The following is a 14,716-nucleotide window of genomic DNA, read 5'->3' as shown; positions in this document are numbered from 1 at the left end:
CTGGAGAGGGTGTGGAGAAAAGGGAACCCTTCTACACTGTTGGTGGGAATGTAAATTGATACAGCCACTATGGAGAACATTATGGAGGTTCCTTCAAAAACTAAAAATAGAATTACCATAGGACCCAGCAATCCTACTACTGGGCATATACCCAGAGAAAACCATAATTCAAAAAGACACATGCACCCCAATGTTCACTGCAGCACTATTTACAATAGCTAGGTCATGGAAGCAACCTAAATGCCCAACAACAGACGAATGGATATAGAAGATGTGGTACATATATACAATGGAATATTACTCAACCATAAAAAGGAACGAAATTCGGTCATTTGTAGAGATGTGGTTGGATCTATAGACTGTCATACAGAGTCAAGTAAGTCATAAGGAAAAAACAAATATTGTATATTAACGCATATATGTGGAACCTAGAAAAATGGTACAGATGAACCACTTTGCAGGGCAGAAAGAGAGACACAGATGTAGAGAACAAACATATGGACAACAACGGGGGAAAGTGGTGGCGTGGTGGTGGTGTGATCAATTGGGAGATTGGGATTGACATATATACACTAATATGTATAAAATAGATAACTAATAAGAACCTGCTGTATAAAAAAAATAAAATAAAATTCAAAAAATAAATAAAATAAAATTGGTTGTGATGGTTTCACAACTGTAAATGTAGTCAAAACCAATGAATTATATACTTTAAATAGGTAAATTGTATGGTATGTGAATTATATCTCAATAAAGCTGTTACCAAAAATATAATAAATAAATAAATAAAACAAAGGAAGGAGTAGAGCATGACTACAGGGGAGCTATTTCAGATTTGGTGATAATTTCTCTGAGGTGGTAACAACATTTCAGCAAAGATGTGAATAATCAAAAGTAGAAAACTATATACAGAGATGTAAAAGGGGGCCTTCATGAGGAAAACAAGTGTAAAGAAACTAAAAGGAAAACATCCTGATATGTTTGAGAAATAGCAAAAAGGCTGATGTTAGTAAGCGAATAAGTGGTAGGAAATGAGTCCTGAGAAGCAGGCAAGGCCCAGATCACACACAGCCTTGTAACACATGATAAGCAGTTTGGGGAGGTAATGGGTGCTTCAAGCAAGATAATGACATGATTTGATTTATATATACTAAATGCCACGGGGAGAAGAGACTATAAGGAAAGCCCTCCCCAGGCAGATTGTTCCATATGTTTGGAAAGCATTTCTCTGGGCTTTATCCAGGGGACAAACACCAGAAGCTCAAAATAGAGCAAGGGCCGGGAAACTGATGAATGCTCCAGGCACTCTTCCGTTCTTCATATTCATTTACTTGGAGTCTGGTATATTTCTGAAACTTCTACATATACTTTCCGATGTGATTTCTTCTCCTAGTTTCTCTATCAATCCAACCTCACTGTTTTCTATCTTTCAGAAATTCACTGAAGTCTATCAGCTGACGGCAATCTTTCTCAAGTACCACCTTTAAAAAAAACTTACCTAACTTATCTACTAACACATTCACTCAGAGTCCTCTGTACTCAAGAGTCCTGCTAAGTAGACACAAATATCCAGCAGACCTGCACGCAACTGACCTCCTTTAAGGCTCCCTTTAAAGTAACCCTAAGAGAGCCTTTTAGCTCTCACAGTTCAGGCATCAGCACAAATCACATTTCTGTGGCCAAAAACACTGCAAACAACCACACCTTCTCTGCTGGACTTCCTTTGGACGGACAAAAGCCATCACCATGTTGGTTAACTCCCTCCATAAATAAACAGCCCAGACAACTGACTGTGGTAAAGTTGGTGAATTCTTCTGGCTACTTTATTTGGGAGGCATGACTAACACATCATGGTACTGTCAGCTGTAGGAATATTTATAGCAACTTTACACTAAGCAGAATACTATCAGAACTTACTGAGAAAGAATTTTTTTAAAAATACATTTAGGCTGTACCAAATTCTTAACAGGAAAAAATATTTTATCAGGAATAGATTCTCCGAAAAGAACTGTTTTTACAATTTCTAACCTTACTTCTTGGAAAATCATCCTTTGAAGTTGTCTGTAAAATTATCCTTAATAAAAATTAACACAGGGCTTCCCTGGTGGCACAGTGGTTAAGAATCCGCCTGCCAATGCAGGGGACACAGGTTCAAGCCTGGTCCGGGAAGATCCCACATGCCGTGGAGCAACTAAGCCTGTGTGCCACAACTACTGAGCCTGTGTTCTAGAGCCCACAAGCCACAACTACTGAGCCCGTGCGCCTAGAGCCCGTAGTCCACAACAAGAGAAGCCACCGCAATGAGAAGCCCGTGCGCCACAACAAAGAGTAGCCCCCGCTCGCTGCAACTAGAGAAAGCCCACGCACAGCAACAGAGACCCAACGCAGCCAAAAATAAATTTAAAAAAAAATTTAACACAAACTTTTCCCCACAAGCTTCCAATAAAATTGGGAGATAGCGTTCCACAGGAAAAATTCCAAAACCACAGTATAAAGTATTGAGAAGGAATGAGTTCATCTGAATTAGAGTGTCAAAATGACCTTAATAATAATCCAACAGTTCTACTACATTCCTTCCAACGCTCTTTGGACCTCTCTTCAGTTTTTAGTAATGTGTCAGTCACAAAGCATAAGAGTTTCTCTAATGCATGGAGATCCAGACTCCATAGAACTCTCAGCCTCCAAAACTTTATCTCCACCCTCCTTTAATCTAAAGTTAACATTTCTAAGAGAATCACATTTTTTTCTATAGGTGCTGTGGCCTGACACATGGTATACTCCAACATGAATGTTCTATAAATGTGTCTATACTACCCATTTTCTAAAGTCAAAATTCTATATAGCATTCTATCTATCTATCCATCACATGTATCTATCAATCCACTCTCCAGTATTTGAACAAAACTTACTACACTCTATATTAACAGAACTGAGTCTTCTGAAATGCATGTCTTTAAGCTGTGAGAACTATAAAATCTAGGTACAGATCTTTTATTAATATTTTACTTCGAATTTATTCATTCCTTCAAAAATCCATCAGCCAAAACACCATCACACATAATTTCAGTGCTGTCATGCAGTACACAGAGTAAAGAACAGTAAAGTAAGTTTTAACACTTGCTATTTTACCCTTTTCAACATAATTCATCTCTGTAAGAGGCAGGCTTGGCAAGCTTGAAGCATGAACTCTGGAGTCTGACTCTTAGGTTCAAATCCCAGTTCTGGCACTGATGAGTGGTTGGGAGCTTAGACAAGTTATTTAACTTTTCTGAGCCTCATTTACTTCATCTGTAAAATGGGAAAAATAATAATTAGTGTTTTTCTCATAAGCTTGTCAGAGGTTTAAATGAGTTAATATCTATAAAGCTCTTAGAATAGTGTCTGGCACATAGTTAGGATGATATAACTGTTAAAGAAAAATAAAATAAAGAAATATCTTAGACATAAGCTAAACAGACTCAGGACAGAAATGTGGTCTTGAGTGAAAGTCAATTCATTAACTAGTTCCTCTTAGTTTTTCAAAGGGCAAAATATTAAAATTATTAAAGGCAAGCTCCAGGGACTTCCTTAGAGGTCCAGTGGTTAAGACTTCACCTTCCAATGCAGGGGGTGCAGGTTCAATCCCTGGTGGGGGAGCTAAGATCCCATATGCCTCACAGCCAAAGGCCAAACAACCAAAACATATGCAATACTGTAACAAATTCAGTAAAGACTTTAAAAATGATCCACATCAAAAAAAAAAAATCTTAAAAAAAACAAAAAACAAAACCCGACTTCACCTTCCAATGCAGGGGGTGCAGGTTCAATCCCTGGTGGGGGAGCTAAGATCCCATATGCCTCACAGCCAAAGGCCAAACAACCAAAACATATGCAATACTGTAACAAATTCAGTAAAGACTTTAAAAATGATCCACATCAAAAAAAAAAAATCTTAAAAACAAAAAAAAACAAAACCCAACAACAACAACAAAAAAGGTAAGGTCCAAATAACAAGAGATTCCTGTGACAGATTAAACAAGTTGGGCCTGTAGCTGATACTCTTTGTCCCTGGCTTTGATTCCAACACTCTGAACAAGAACTTCCTTCCAAGTCCTCAAGGAAAGCTGTTTTCAAGCTCCTGGGCAATAAAACATTGAATATCAATCACGTCCTGTTACTTAGCAAATATGAACGCACCACGGTCACAAATACTTTCAGGAGATCCAACTGTGAGTTGTAAGTTATTAATAGCTAACATTTATGTAATGTTTTTTATGGGTCAGGCACTGTTCTAAGTACTTTACGTATATTAACTCTTTTAATTCTCTCAATAAGTCTATAAGATATGTACTATTTACTATTACCACCATTTTACAGATGAGAAAACTGAAGTGTAGAGAGTAACTCAACCAAGGTCATATACCTAATAACTCACCAACCTGGAATTCAAGCCCAGGCAGCCTAGCTTCAAAGCCTGAGGTTTTAAACCATAGCTTCGTGCCTCAGTACAGAACATCACAGACAGGTCTAATGATTTTAAAAAGCTGACCAAGTTAAAAATGTATGCTGGGACTTCCCTGGTGGCACAGTAGTTAAGAATCCGCCTGCCAATGCAGGGGACACAGGTTCGATCCCTGGTCTGGGAAGATCCCACATGCTACGGAGCAACTAAGCCCGTGCGCTACCACTACTGAGCCTGCATGCCTAGCGCCCGCGCTCCGCAACAAGAGAAGCCACCGCAATGAGAAGCCCGCGCACCGCAACGAAGAGTAGCCCCCGCTCACCGCAACTAGAGAAAGCCTGTGCACAGCAACTAAGACCCAATGCAGCCAAAAATAATTAATTAATTTATTTATTTTTAAAAAAATGTATGCTATGTCATGTTATAGTCACCAATAGCCAGAACTCACAAGCCAGGTAATGAGAAGATACTAAGAAAGCCAGTTTTCTTCTTTATTCTTTCTCATTCTCATTCTTCTCCCAGGCCTCCCAAATAAATATGAGTTAACACAAGGGAAATGCTTTAAATAGTGCCTGGCACACAGTAAGTGCTCATTACGTGTTAAGAGGAGGTAGTGGTAAAAACAGTAGTGTATGCCTGCTGACCCTGCCTCACTCTAATAGCTGTGATATGCTAGGAACTGTTGATATCTCTACCATCTTTCCCCCTTTATGATTATAGGAAAGGAATCAGGATAATAAATAAATACAGTCCACTGTAACAAATCCTAATGACTCTTCAATTGTGTTACTTTCACCTGACTATATACACAGGAGCAAACTGCTTCACTCCTTGGCTCTCTTTTCTTGGTTTACAAAGACTGGAATGGGGCCAGAAAAAAGTAGAATAAAGCAGCTTTGTAACCTTTTGACTAGTTGCCAAGAGCAGAAGCAAGGTTTGTGAAAGGAACTTAATCAAACTAAACTTTGACTGTTAGATGGAAACTAGAAAAGGATTCTAATGATAAAAGCTCTACACATGACCAAGCGTCGTCAACCTCATGATTCTGTATCACTGCAGTTTTTTAAATGATGTGCCTAGACACAGAGTAAAGGACAGAGGTGACAGTAACAATAATTGAGGCAACAGGGTCTCCCTCTCTCAACTGTTCTGCACAATTATTTAGGCTAAAAGATTAAGAAAATCAAGATATATTTCAGTGAAAAAAAAAACTAACAAACCCAAACATCTCCAATTCCCAAAAAACAATATTGGAAAAAATCTAGCAGTCACTAGAATTTTTCAAACTGCAGGTTCAACACCTTACTGGGTTATCATATCCATTTAGTGGATACCAACAGTTTGTTTTGAATGAAATGCAATTAAACAAAATAGAATAGAAAACATTACAATGCATCACCAATAGTAAAAATAAATATTGTTTCATGAAACACCTGTTTCAATTTTAAATATTAATATATACATATATGTGTATAAGTACTGGATGACGATGAAAAATGCATCTTACAGTGGGTTGTGATCAAAAAAGTTTGAATGCCATTTTACCCAAAGATTTTAAGAAACTGACCAGGGACTTCCCTAGTGGTCCAGTGGTTAAGACTCCGTGCTCCCAATGCAGGCGGGCCGGGTTTGACCCCTGGTCAAGGAGCTAGATTCTGCATGCCACAACTAAAGATCCCGCACACTGCAACTAAGACCCCGTGCAGCCAAAATAAATATTTTAAAAAAATAAAAAATAAAAAAACTGACCAGTCAAAAAGGAGGAAAATATCCACTTCAAGCTACATATGAAAGAACACTCAAAGTTTTAGTGGTTCTCTAAATTACAGTTTTTTAAAGGCAAGCCTCTGAAAATGAACAAAAAAGGAAAAAGGAACCATCTGGGTAAGAATCAATAGTTTACCATAGTTATTCCAAATAAACAACAATTTCACCGAATGAGTGGTACCAACACTAAATAAATATTACTAACAGGAGATAAACAGAAACGAGATAAAGCAAAGATTTTCAGTTCATCTAGCTATTAAATACCACACCAATATGACAGATGGTACATAAGCAAAAGCTCTAGCACTCACTCTCAAGAACACTTATTTTTTAATGTTATCTAATTACTGCTTCCTAACCTATAGCAAAGTTAAGAATTGATGAAAAGGAAAAACATTTGAAAAACTCAGTGAAGTAATAACACACTGATTACTAGGGTATGTTTTTTAATAAGATATGTATGTACTATTTTATATCCTAAAATGTTTTCTAAATTCTGAAATATTTCAAGAAAAAAATCATACACACGCATTTTGGATTATGCTGTCAGTAAAGAGTGAGATTATCATATTAATATAATCAATCTAGCAGGAAAAAATTAACATCGTTGTGCTAAATTAAAATGCCCTCTTATTTTGAAAAAAGGAGGAACAACAGGTGAATCTGACCTAAATCTTTTTCAACTACTATGGAAACTAAAGAATAAATTCAATTCCACCTAAGAGCTAATCATTCTAATTTATTCCCATAGTAACAGTGCTGATAGCAACAAACTGCCAATTTTCCTAAATTCAGTAATTGCTACATTATTAAATTTCAGGTGAAAGGAAACTATTGAAATTTTAGAAAATAAACTGATTATCAAACCCACGTATAAAAGAGAGTTGCTCTGAAATAAAAATCAAATGTTTAAATCAAAGAACATTCTAAATACCAGTAAGTAAATCATCATAGCAAAGCTTACACTTTTTACCTCAATAACAATACTTTTCTGACAAAGAAAAAAAAATTCAAGACAAAAGCTACTATTAAAAATCAGTGTACTTAATTAACATGTCTGAATTAATAAAGGGGGGTATAGTATATAAGAATGAAAGTAAGTAGTATCCCTAACCAAGTGTCACTTCTGAGCAGAAACAATGGTAGTTTTTTTGTTAACCAGATTCCATGATTCTCAATTGTACTCAAAAATACTCAGAAAAATAACTTCTCAGCACATGTAAGTCCCAGGCTCTTCCATTAAGCTGCACTCAACTGATATAAAATCATCTCCTTCCCTTAGGGATGCAACAAAACTTTTAAATCTGGAAATAATAAAAGTACAAAAAATAGTAATATGATTAACAATATTCTAAATGATTATTTGCATTTTTATTTAAAAAGGAATTGTTTTATGAAAGTACACCTCCTCTTTTCTAAAGTAAAAATAAAAAGACTAATTTAAATATATTACTCTAAACATGGTAGCCCTAAAGAAATGGATGCACTTAATTTTGTACAAATTTCCAAATCTCGAAATGAGACTAAAGGTAAGTCAGAAATTTCAGCTTTAGTCTTCTGTTTTATATTTCAAAGTTGTTAAATTCATATTGGGGACAGTAAGATTTCAGAGTTCAAGACTATTACATAAATTTATTTAATATTCTGCAAATCAGAGAAAGGGAAAAAATTAATGTCAAGGGGTAAACATTTTAGTAACACAGAATGCATTTTATTAAATAAACTGCCTTTTCTCCAAATAACTCAAAAGTAATTAACTTCCATATGATAATTTTTTTAAGAGGGAAGGATATGGATATTACTTGCTTTCTTAATATGTGGTTTTCGCCATCTAAGAAACCTAGGTAGTAAAGGGTTTGCAATTAATTGCCTTAAGCCAGCATTTATAAAAGGCCCAGGTAAAACCCCTCTCTAAAGTTCCCAACCAAATGCAGTATTCTTCTGTGTTTCAGAAAAATTGGATTTTTTAACTGTTTTAACCTATGAAGGAAGAAATCATTAAACTAGTAGAACTTTGTACAAAAAGGTTATGAACTCTGGAGCTAGAAAAACTAAGTTCAAATCCACCTCTCCTGCCAACTAGCTGTGTTACTTTGGGCAAATTGTGTAACTTCTGTGCCTTGGTTTTCTCATTTGTAAATGGAGATGAATATAGTACTTACTTCATAGTGTTTTAAGGATTAAAGCGTTAATACTATATGTAAGCCACTTGGTAATTCCTGCACAGAGTAAGTGCTACACAAAATGTGCTTTTAAAAAAAAATTATTGCTTTACCACTACAGATTTTTACAGTTCAGTTGTGAAAAAGTTTCCCAAATGAAAATTATTTAATTGTATGTATAAAGAACATGACTTTATTTATATTAATTAAGCTGTGATACAGATTAATGCAAGAACCTTAAACTCAAATAATGAAAAGAAATCAGAGTGTTTTGAAAATAGAAAATCATAAAATCTAGTTAAAAAAATCATATGCCGTTGTACTGGTAAGAATTGACACCTTCTTAGGATTAAAGCTTATTTTCATTCTAATATGTTGTCTTTTTTTTTCCCTACACCCTGGTGATGCAGGTTATGTTTAGTCTTATAGTTTAATTCAGATATATACAAATAAAGTCAAATTCAGAATCTAAGTGTAAATGTCAGCCTTGTATAATGTTACCTAGTTCATATGAACTGTCTATATATGTAATATAACTGTACATAGTAGGTATCCATAAAAAATTTGCTGAAAGGAATGTATTACAAAGATTATTACTATTTCCTAACTACTATAAAACTATTTGTTTTTATTTCCTAGGGAATAAAAACAAATCTAACTAGTACAAATATTAACCAAGCTAATAAGTTAAAGTGCATACAACACAATCTGTAGCAAGATCTTTAAGATATTAAGCACTGACCGCCTTGGGCTAATCTGTTAATTAACTTACAATAAGTCAGCACTATCTACAGTTCCTCTTCTGGTTTAAAATACTACTACATATTTAAAAGGGGAAAATAGCAAAGATAAATTTTATGAAGCCCATATTTCAAATATCCTTTTTAATATACTATAAATAATAGAGAAAATACCCTATTTCTACATTTAATAATTAGATACCCTAGGACTTAGGTTAATGGGATCAAATAAAAATATCAAGATGATCATGTCGCTACTGTTTGCTGTGTTCTCTGCCAATAAAACATATCAATAAGGCAGTTTTTGCTTAAGCCATATATTCTGTACAAGAACATGCACCTGTATTTTTAAGTTAATCTGCAGATAAAAAGTCCACATATTTTTCACTTTACTATAAATATTACAATTCGGCCCCTTGGTATAAACCAATTAAATGAATGTATGGGAAAAAAAAACTATGCTTAATATCCTTAAATACATTTGGAACTATTTCTATGTTGAACTATATTCTATGTTGAACAATTCTGAACTATTCTTCCTCCATTTAAATCACAAAGAAGTTAAAATATCCTGCTATTATATGCAGAACACAAAATCTTTTAGACAACTACCAAAAAAGAAGTTCTATGAGCCTTTTGTCTGTAAACAAAACAGAGAATGAAGTCATGGAGTGGCTTAGGCAGATCACAGAAACCATCATACCGCAAGGTACAAATGACCAGGACACTGTAAAAATTTTAAATTTTTAAAACTGCATTTTCCTTAAAACATCCTAGGGTTCAAGGATAAAAATTAAAACATGTAAAACAGGGGCTTCCCTCGTGGCGCAGTGGTTGGGAGTGCGCCTGCCAATGCAGGGGACACGGGTTCGTGCCCCGGTCCGGGAAGATCCCACATGCCGCGGAGCGGCTGGGCCCGTGAGCCATGGCCATTGAGCCTGCGCGTCCGACAGGCTCCGCAACGGGAGAGGCCACAACAGCGAGAGGCTCACGTACCGCAAAAAAAAACATGTAAAATAAAGTACAGTAGCAAGTAAAATGACAAAAAAATAACAATCAAAAATAATCAAACAAAAAAACCCTGCAGGCATAAAACTAATATGCATAAATGTATTTTAAATTGAGCCATCAGGGTTACAAACTAAGACTTTGCCAAACTAAAGCAGAAATTTTTATAGAAAACCGACAGTCATTCCTCTCCTGAGCTTTAAAAACACATACACTATGTTGTCTCTAGTGATATTTTTTTTCCTTTGGCAGCTAAGCAAGAGGTGTAGGCTTTTCAGTAATTAGAAAGTCTATCACTGTTCTGTACAAACAGGACCATGAATACAACTGCTCCAATGAGACCACAGGATGTTCATTTCATGTAAGAGCTTTTATGCAGAATTTGTATCATAATAGGCCAAAGAGATTTTAGAAGAAAAGAGAGAGAGAAAGAGACTGCCTAAGACTTTTCAACTTCTACTTGTGTACAACACAGTTTCTTTCTGGAGTCCCTCTTTGAAGGCAAAATGACTTCAGCCTTGAATTTTAAATTCTGCATCATAGATTTCTTAACCTAAAACGTTTATTCCTATGACATAAATTTATTGAAATTAACCACTAAATACAATATTGTGCTCTCCAGCCTACAGCTTTGAAAGAACTAAAACCCATTTCTTTAAACACATGAACAGGACTTATTTGTGGAAAATGACCTTGGGGAAAACACCACCAATTTAAACCCTGATTCCGTATTTTGTAAAATAAAGGGATAAGTTTGAACTCTTATGGTTCCCTCCAGCTGTGAACTATAGAAATCAATCTAGATTTAAACAGACATGCTGAAGAAGTAAAAAGTTCAGAAATGAAAAAGGTTGCAAGAGGGCCTTGCATCAATCCAAATATGGGTATTTACAAAAAAAAAAAAAAAAAAAAAAAAAGAACCAGCCTGGAGGTAAGAAAACCATAGAGTGTCAGCCCATATTCATTGGGGTTAGTTTTTAAAGATTGGGAAATGATGAGGCCAGGATGAACAGAAGCTAGAGTTTCCAATGTAGGTGCTGGGGAGGAAGTACAAGCAAGGAGGTTTCAAAAGGGCTTCCCTCAGCAGTGAAATAAGTCCTGAAAGCCAACCAGAAGGGTCCTTCTCTGTGGCTTCTAGGACTAATACGGCCAAGCTCCAAAGTCCTTTGTTAAAAATAGCTGAAGGGATCAGCCCAATTTTGGAATACGCCAAGGTCTATGCTATGCTTGCATATGTATATGTCTCATATAATGAGGGAGACTTTTCTATAACTTATTAGTCAAAACAAAAGCATATGCTAAAAGCTGTATTTATTCTGTTCACTGAAGTACTAAATTTTAGAGCACAATTTACATGAGAACAGAAACTGATCACACAAAAACATTTGTAATCAAATGCTAGACATACACCATAAATACTGGACAGACAAAAATAAAAATTATCCAACTGTGTCTCAAAATATACCTCAGATAACAAATTTTGGAAAACAGGACACTAACCGTTATTAAAACTAATCCCTTCATTTTAGAGATGACTAAAAGCCTACAGAGACATTTAAGAAATTTACGAGAAACTGAAGTCTCAAAATGAGAAAAAGATGGTTTTAAGGCGGTGAAAACAGTAAAGAAAAAAGAGTCAGAAGAATATGCTAAGTGATAAAGTAATGTAATGTCTGGTCTATGAAGAAACAAGAAAAACAGAAAACTTGGCAATACAGTAACAATGAAGAAACAATGTATAAGAAGCAAAGATAATGATACACATGCACACTGAGTTCAACTAAAGAAAATGTACTTCGAAATTACTATAATGAACTCTTTAGCAAAAATTTTTTCAGTAACAGTACACTAAAATTTTTGGCAATAAGCTTAAAAATCTGGAGCTAATAATCTCCCAAGAAACTCTGTCCTCCGTCATAGTAACTGTCCTATAAGTAAAGCCCGTGCAGAAAACAGAGCTGATCATCCCAGAACATCTGCATTTTTGCCTCAGCTGTGCATATCCATTCTCATGGGATAGAGAACAAGAAAATGACTACGTCCTCACGACCTGTCGATTAACAAGATGACACAAGCCCAATCTGCCAGCAATTCCGAGAGCCTGCGACCCGTTAGCCTGCTCTAGCGAAAGCCCCCAAAACTGTGCTCCAGCGAAGAACTGGGAACGCCTTTGTTGTTCCCTAACCATGGAAACTACCAGAGTTCAGTCTAACCCAGCGCCTTAAGGAAAACTTCCCCCAGGCCGGGTAAATCTGCCCAGATCCGGGCTTGGGCAAAGGCCTCCTCTAGCGAAGAAATGGAGGGAGAACCCCAGGCGAAGCACAAATGTCACCTACTCGTCCCAGGAGGGGTAGGGCTCAAGGATGAAGAAAGTTGGAGAACCAGGACCTAGGACCCCAGAGAGAGACAGGCTCAGTTTCGCAGTGGAGCAGGGTGCGCACAACGAGAAGGTGGGCCGTCCTGCTGGGTGAAAAAACAGCAAGATCCCAGGATCAACGGTCGGGGAAGAAAGGTGCTAAAGTGAGAGTAGTGGCAAAACCGAGGGGCAGTGGTTTAGGGAAGCGCTGAGGCAAAAAGGCAAGAAATCAGGGATTTTAAAAGGCGGATGAGGCGGAGGAAAAATAGCAAGGCAAGAGGTGAGCGGCGACAAAACAGGCTCAGCTGAGGGGAAAGAGGCGAGGCCGGCGTTGGGGGGGAAGGAATGAAATGAGCTCAGGAAGCACTGCAGGGACAAGGGACAGGCAAAGAGAACACCCACCCACAGGGACCGGGACAAAACTCTTGACCCGTCCCTCTACAGGCTGTACTCGACCGGCCGCACTCAGACCCTGTCGGCAGCGGAGACTCACCCAAAGGCTGCAGAGGCCCCACAGCAGGACATGGGGACCGGTCCAAACACACAGGAGAACCAAGAGGCTGCAGGAAACGGCGGCGTTAGTGTGACCCGGATGCGCATCCCTAGAAACCGGAAGCTGGCGGCCAGGGTCATCACACAATCCACACCTCGTTCCAACAGAAGCCTTTGGGCGCATGTGTCAGGACTCAAGGGGAGGGGCAGGGAAGCGCCTAGACCCCGCCCACTCGGCCGTCCCGTGGCCCCGCCCCTGGCTACGGCCCTGCTGGCCCTTCGGTGATGCTTGGGGCGGGAAAGTTGGTTCATGCGGCGCCTAGGTACCACTGAGGCCCAAGCAGCCCCGGTAAAAAAAAAATACTCAGCACTCATGTTTCAAGAAGGTATTTTAAGTTGCGTGTAATTCCTGTCTCTCTAAAGCGAAAGTGAAATGTTGGACGTATTTGGTAGATTTAGAAAAACTGTGGGAGGAAGAATCGCTAGGAAACTCTGGAAGGCACTTGGAGGGGAGGCTAGCCCAAGGTGATGGTTTTATTCCGGTATTAGTTTATTCCTAATATTGTATTGAGCTTCCAGTTAACTTCTGTTTTCATGCACAATATTTTATGTAATAATTTTATCAGAAACAAGGTTTTTAAATGCTTCGTTAATGTTAAATTACTACCCCAATATGGAAAAGGAGCAGGGTTGAATTAAGGTTTTGTGGGGGCCTGAAGTTTATTCAATTCGGGGGCTCTCTTTAAGGAAACCCACAATTACAAATACAATATTAGGTCTAAAAATGAATCTTTAGTGTTAGCAAAGAAATCACAAATCACAAGTTTTAAAAATTTCATAAATAACACAAAATCCAGAAAAAATAAACACTATTAGTTGATACACCTCTAAAGTACGTTTTTTTCCTACATTTTTTGGCTGTATCTTCTTTGATCACCTTTTCCTATGACAATTTACTAAGTAATATCATTTACCGAGATCCTTGACTACTCTCTCTGACACCATACATCTAAATTCTGCAGGATCTACCTTTAAAATCTGTCCAGATTGCGACTATTTACTGCCTCTGTTGGTATAAGCCACAGTTAATGTGTGGCCGTTTGCTGCTTTTATACACTTGCCCTTCCAGGGTCTATTAACACAGCAGCAGTGGGCTCCTGTTAAAACCTTAATCAGATCAGGTCCCTCCTCCAGTGGATTCCTATTTCAAAGTGAAAACCAGAATCCTGCATAAGCCTAGAGGACCCTCAAGACTTGACAACCCCCAGTACAAATAACCTCATCTCCTACTCTTTCCATTATCCCTCTTTTCAAGGCACATTGGCCTCTTTGCTATTCTTCTAACCTGCACATAGACTCAGGGTATTTGTGCTTGCTGATCCGTCCGCCCAGAATGCTCTTCCTCCAGATAACTGCATCTTTCACCCTATCACTTCCTTTACATCTTGGTTCAAATGTCACCCTCTCAATGAGAACTTTCCTAACACTATATTTAAAATTAAAGTATTACCCACAAAAATAAACTCAAAATGGATTAAAGACCTACATGTAAGGCCAGACACTATCAAACTCTTAGAGGAAAACATAGGCAGAACACTTTATGACATAAATCACAGCAAGATCCCTTTTGACCCACCTCCTAGAGAAATGGAAATAAAAACAAAAATAAACAAATGGGACCTAATGAAACTTAAAAGCTTTTGCACAACAAAGGATACCATAAACAAGACCAAAAGACAACCCTCAGAAT

The 14,716-nt window shown here is 37.4% G+C and overlaps 1 protein-coding gene across 8 annotated transcripts in view; it reads right to left on the bottom strand.

The window, feature by feature from the left end:
• The window catches only part of EYA3 (EYA transcriptional coactivator and phosphatase 3), a 104,291-nt gene extending 91,220 nt beyond the window's left edge, over positions 1 to 13,071 (bottom strand). For 5 of the 8 annotated variants that reach the window (XM_007120338.4, XM_024125242.3, XM_028487424.2 and 2 more), the window contains exons 1-2: positions 12,968 to 13,071; positions 3,130 to 3,288 (exon numbers count right to left, since the gene is read on the bottom strand). The gene's annotated coding sequence lies outside the window, so the exon portion shown is untranslated. The remainder of the gene's footprint in view (positions 1 to 3,129; positions 3,289 to 12,967) is intronic. The other 3 variants (XM_028487428.2, XM_055083423.1, XM_024125240.3) reach the window with 1 other exon arrangement.
• Between the last annotated feature and the right edge of the window lie 1,645 nt (positions 13,072 to 14,716).

This window comes from Physeter macrocephalus, chromosome 3 (assembly GCF_002837175.3).
Source record: "Physeter macrocephalus isolate SW-GA chromosome 3, ASM283717v5, whole genome shotgun sequence".
Lineage (NCBI taxonomy): Eukaryota > Metazoa > Chordata > Mammalia > Artiodactyla > Physeteridae > Physeter > Physeter macrocephalus.
This window is presented reverse-complemented; position numbering and strand designations above follow the sequence as displayed.